This window comes from Lissotriton vulgaris, chromosome 7 (genome assembly GCF_964263255.1).
Source record: "Lissotriton vulgaris chromosome 7, aLisVul1.2, whole genome shotgun sequence".
Lineage (NCBI taxonomy): Eukaryota > Metazoa > Chordata > Amphibia > Caudata > Salamandridae > Lissotriton > Lissotriton vulgaris.
Window position 1 is genome coordinate 1,764,388,907 of NC_141695.1, and position 6,173 is coordinate 1,764,395,079.

At 47.2% G+C, this 6,173-nt stretch overlaps 1 long non-coding RNA gene across 1 annotated transcript; it reads right to left on the bottom strand.

Annotated features, from left to right (window-relative positions):
• Positions 1–1,563: 1,563 nt before the first annotated feature.
• Positions 1,564–4,500, bottom strand: LOC147706614 (uncharacterized). Its single transcript, XR_015297356.1, has 3 exons — positions 4,387–4,500; positions 3,507–3,644; positions 1,564–1,708 (listed from the first exon to the last, which is right to left on the bottom strand). It is a non-coding gene; the product is annotated as an uncharacterized LOC147706614 (long non-coding RNA).
• Between the last annotated feature and the right edge of the window lie 1,673 nt (positions 4,501–6,173).

Genomic DNA, 6,173 nt, shown 5'->3' on the forward strand with positions numbered 1-6,173 from the left:
TATCACATCTGCACCACACATAGTCATTTGTAAGTGCTCCTACGTAATTCGCAAGTCGCAGCACGCCCCAGGCCGTAGAGGACTGGGATGGCCCCAATGATGAAGCATGTCACCAAGGGGCAACCCTGGTGAGTGAGGGGACACCTAGAAAAAAAGCAATTTCTCCTTTTCTATCTACTATACCTTCTTCTTGTATGTTAGGACAGCACTTCACTGATGCCTGTCTTGTCTTCTGTTACAGGTATCCTTTCCCTGCTGACCCTACCTTTACCCATCCCACATTTTTTATTTTAGTTTGTTATTTTTCTCCCCCGCCTAATGCCTCGAACACCCTGTGTTTACACTTCTGGGTGTTGGTGACATTTGGAAGTGGAACCATATTTGCATCGACTGGATCACGGGGAGTAAACCGGACACCTTCCAGACCAACCCCATTGAGTGTTGTTGTGAATGGATTTATAGTGACCAGCAAGGCTCTCGGGTATCTGGCTACAGAGACCTTATGTTGAATATCGTTATCAATAATTCCACACAGGCCCTGTACTGTCGCATTCTTTCTTTCCACAGTTGTCGATGATATATTCTTACTCAGCTTGACAAAGAACCATTGCTAATGTGAAAGAACTTCAACCGAATTAGTAGTTATACTTTACCATTTGTTAGGCTACAATGTGGCACTGCTCTACTGTACTTCTGTCACATGCTATATTCTCAGTTGTACCGTTGAATTGCTCAGGAGGACAAACCAGATTTCATTTTCTTTTTTTTCATAGGCATGCAACTGCCACTGTGTCACAACAATAGTACCACCGCTATGAGGAAATTTTATCCGACCAAGATTGCCAACGTTATTCGGTGTTTCCCGTGGAGCCAGCCCTGGGTCTAGCCCTACTTTCAAACACAAATTACAGGTAAGATAAGCGTTTGGTGGTTTGGGGGTATAATGGAGTATTAGTACGAGAGACGAGAGACTGAAGGTAGTACTACTAAAGTCCTAGGACTCTTGGATTCACTTCACTGAGTCTGTGAGAGGCACTTAGTGTTGAAAACATTTGGGCATTTACACTTAAAGGAAGAAAATGGAACTAAACTTTCAGGAAAACAGTCAACGTTAAACCCCCACCCACCAGGCAAGCAGTAAAAAACAGGTATGCTCAGATAAAGTTTGAAAAAGTATATTTATATCCCTAACAAAATAATCTCCCGCAAGACCCTCCCTAACCCCAACGATTGTCCTTCAAAAGTCCCCAAAAACCCAACTCCCAATTCCCACCCCCCAAAAGTCTCTAAAAAAGGGGCAAGGGACACTATGGGTGGATGCTGTTCACTTTTTGGGCCAGGGCATCATGCTCCTCGCGGAGCAAGGCGAGCTCCTGCTGAAGGCGGGACACCATCAGGGTGGTGCGGCGCAGGCGTGCCTTCACTGCCTTGCAGGTGCAATGCCTGTGAGAGGCAGCTGTTGGCCTTGCTGCTCGGTGGTGGCGTTTGCCTTTGGCAGCCCGGCTCAGTCTGGGTGGACCACTGTGCTGGGTGGCAGCCTGTGGGGCCACGGAGGCCGATGCAGACGACGTTGTTGTAGTTGTCGACTGCACACTTTCCACGTCCTCCAGGGCCACCAGCCGCCGATATTCCGCAACAGTGGCCTCGATCCTCCGTTGCCGGGCCGCTCTAGCCAGCTCCTTCCTCCTTGTCCGTTTGGAAGGAGAACCTATATGAAGAAAGAAAGACATAGTCTGTAACCAATGCTCTTTTAGATTAACTCAATCATTCAGCAGAAATTTGTGTTGCAGTACAACTAGCAACTTGCAAGCGCATTACATAACTATTGAGGCCAGTATCTATCTAACCTCACACTTCTTCATCCTTGCTCTAACATTAGTGGGAGTTTAAGGAACAAAGTCTACGAGCACTGTGGACTTCCATTGGAGTCGACTATGAAAGTACACCAGTCTTATTCTTCTTCTTATCTCTTGTTTTGGAAAATTGGTACGTTATTTTCTGCAAGCCGGCATAATGCCAGCGCGGTAAACTTGCACCCGAGAAAAAGAGACGCACGCCATGAGGAGTGACCTAGACTTGCGTTGCCGTTGCGTTACTGTACCCGTCCAGTACATGCAGGTGGTGAATCTCTTACTTTTCTAGTACGGGTGGCACTGAGAATACTCTGTTACAACTCAAGGGCTACTGCTTAATTAATTTAACTTTCACCCTACAGTGGAAATGAGTACTAGAAATGGAAAATTGAAGAAGATAAATAATCTGATTATCTATCACTTCACATGGGATGTTTTTGCTTATATATGGGATGACTTTAGGTGCTTTGCTTTTTATTGAGTGACCAGTGATACATCCACACATGAATGACTGAGTACTACTAAACTTATTAAGAGAGGTAGGGAGTGGCCACCATAATAACCGGATCTATGCAGTGCTTGCAATACAAACTACTGCTACTATTTATGGTAGTATTTGGACAAAATTAAAAGTTCTTTTCCTTGCCTTTCCTACACTGGAACGGACGTGCGGGTGCAGTGTTAGTGTTACATGCTCTTCAAAGTTACACTTAGTTCATCCACTGACCGTCTACTCTCTCTAGATCATGGGTACTCACAAACTTTCTCTCAGGGGCTACATTTACAGTGTAGTTTGGGGCCGAGGGCCGCACTGGTGGGGGCGGAGTCAGAGGGGGCGGGGCTAAAGCAAAACGATAACTTGTGACCATGAGGTTGCACACAGGTCCCTGCAGCAGATGCCCTCATCCACTGAGCCACCAGACCCAGCATTTACATACATCTCTCTCCCTCCTGCTCTCCCTCCTGCCCTCCCTCCATCTCTCTCTCCCTCCTGCCCTCCCTCTCCCTCCCCCTCTGTCATCTCACTGTGTGTGTGTCTATCTGTGTCAGCCTTCAGCCCGGGTTGAGACCGCTTCCTCAACGCGCACACACAGACAACAACACCAAAGTACTTAACAGGTCTTTAAAAGACCATTAACATATTATTGAGGCTTTGTTTGTTTTAGCGCCCCTGCTTCTCCACCCTGACAATCACTGCTTGCCCGGCCCCACAGAGCAGAGGCTTAGTTCTATTTCACCTCTTTGTGGCCTTGCATCTCCACTCTGCTCTGTGGGGGCCGGGGGAGCAGTGATTGTCAGAGTGGAGATGCAGGGGCGCTAACAGGTGAAATACAAAAAAGCCTCTGCTCTGTGGGGGCCGGGGGAGCAGTGATTGTCTGCAAGGTCAGCGCACCGCCAACGAAGGCTTGCCGGGCCACCACCGGCCCGCGGGCCGTACTAGGAGTACCCCTGCTCTAGATACACATATGCTATCTAAGAGTCAGATAGTAGCATGATCCAGGTATATGGACACATACAGTTTCTGTGTCACCCACCCAGGCTGTTGTCCTTCCACCCATCATTGCTTCATCATTCACCCAGCCATGCATCTCATATTCTTGCCTTCCCAGCTAGTCTTCAATCTCAATAAGTAAGGAATATATAAGAGCTTACCTCTGGCCGCCACCACCACCGTCTCAACTCTCACAGCTGCCGCCGCCGCCTCCTCCCCTGAAGCATCGCCCGATTCGCCCTCCGCCTCGGTGTCGAGCACCACCACCTCCACACTGGCCCCGCCACCAGATGTTCCACCTACAAAGTACATTTAAGAATGTTAGAATAAAGCAGTCACTAGTATTTGGTCTAGGAATGAAGACATGTGAAAACAATGTAATTTGTGACTGTCGTTAAAGTTAAAAAAAAATGTCCCTTTTTCCAGGGAAGGTTGTCTTGCTGCACTTTTTGGCACAACTGATGAAGGCTGTTTTTTTAACACGCACCATTTTTCTCCACACAGACAGAAGATGGACTTCTAACAACAAGATCAAGTTGAAACCAGGTGAGAGCTCGGCTCGACCACAAGAAATGTCTTCAATTAATCGTCAGCACTAACCACTTTTCCATTATCAGTTAAACGTTTAGTTTTATTATGACTTCATTTTAATAAATGTGTTTACTTTTAATAAAGCTTTTAAACTTAAATACAATCTGTGTTTTTTGGTCCAGACTAGAGTGACTGAGCGAAAGGTTTTGCAATTTTTGCAAGCATGAGTCCAGATAGAACACTTCAAAAGACATTATGGACAATCCCAGAGGACTGCACTAAGTTGATAGAGCTATTGCTGACTAGAATCATGGGAGTTTCGCCAACCGTGCAATCTTAGTTAGCTACACAGACAGACTAATAAGAATAATCTAGTAATACCACAGGGAGTCATAGTAGAGGCAGGATAAGAATTTAGATACAGTCTACAAGAAGAGCAAAGACAATTTTGAAAAAAGTCAAATGAGGAACGCTAGGAAAAATAGGTACTAGTCTAAAATGAAAACTTACTGGGGCCAGCAGAGGAGCCCTCGCCTGCCCGATCCTGGCCCTGTTGATGAACAGCATCCGCCGCCTGCTGCTCCTGTGTCCTCCTCTCGCCCCTGGGGGGAGCTGACGTACAACATGAAAGAAAGAACAGAAAACATGGATGATTGTTGCTTGTCAATGTCAACCAAATCAAACATTTCAAAAGAACAATAACAAAATATTTCTGCGAAATTATATTGATTATGGTTACTTTTCATTTATATGCGGACCTGTGACTTCGAAAGTCACATAACTCACTAAACAAAGTACTGAAACGTTCACCTAGGACTGGCAGGCAGCAGTCCGCAGGCAAGACGCAAAGTGACAGACAAACTCCATTGTGATTTCAGTCAGATCAGTGACAACACTAACAGTTGCCTGCTACATTACCAGTCATTTAAATAGTCAAACTATCAATCCACCGCCACTATTTTTCTTATTGTCAGGGTTACAAAGGAAGGGGCAGATTTAAGCCCTTGCGGCTCTTTTGCGCCGTTCTTGCGTGACTTTTGTGACGCAGCAGCTAAACAAAAAAGGGCGCCATGGTGCGGCGTATAATATTATAACAACGTGACGCATTTGGGAGATGCATCCCGTTATAAAGCCCTGCGCCATCAGGGGGCGTTCCGGCGCAAGGGAGGGCATTCCTGCGCTGGAACACATCCTAATAGTGGCTGAGGGAAATCTACAAAATATCAATCAGTCACCTTTAGGACAATGATGCGTCACACAAACCCTGCACCTGCTTGAAGCAGACGTACGGCTTGACCCAGCATTGGGGAGATAGGGTACCCCAGAGCATTGATGGAGCTGCGCCATCGTTGCGACGCAACTCCAGCAGTAAAGCTTCGGTGACGTTTTGGGCCCATGGGGCGCCGCATTGCAAATACGGCGCACCATGTTTGGTGGTGGTAGCGGGCCGCACAATTAATGGCGCATCCCTGCTACTTTGCAGGGATGCGACGGTAATTGCAATTCTGCCCCTTAGGGGCATACTTACTTACGCGTTCTGGCGCATCTCCAGAGATGCGCCAGATCAAATGCGTCACGCAAAACTACCCTTGCGACACGGCAGATGTGCCTCATTTACAATGCGGCGCGCCCTGGCGCAAGGGTAGGCACTTGCGTGACGCATCTCGTCACGTAAGAGCGGCGCATCGCTGGAGTCACGTCGCCAACGCAATGCAACTCCAGTAATGCTCAGGGCCACCCAATACTTTACATGCTGTGTCAGTCCTTTCGCCTGCTTCGAGCAGACATAAGGAATTGAATTGACGTAGCAGCGTCGCAGAAGTGCCTGCGTTAAATCTTGTAGATTTCACGCAGGCAATTTTGCGAGGCGCACAGCCGCTGGACCGCCCACCCTGCGTACTAGGAACGCACCCATTGTGGTGCAGGCCCATGGCTTTATAACGTGACGCATCTCCCTAGATGCGTCATGCTGTAAATGACTTGCAGGGATGCGGCACGTTTACGCCGCTGTTGCGTCACGCAAGGCAACGTAAACGTGGCGCAAGGGGCTTGTAAATGTAATCTGCCCCCTAGTGTCTAGCATTACGCAGTTCTGTTAAGTACACTCATACATAATAGTTACTCAGGCCAATGAGACCACGAAATAGAAAACAAATAAGCATAGTAGCAACCCCACTGAGAAGGAGAGCAGTGCACCTGAAATGCACAGAAGATTTTGAAATATAATTTAACTACAATGTAATCGTCATCAGCGGCATTATTGGCTTGCTCCATGTAAAAAACAAATATTTGCAATA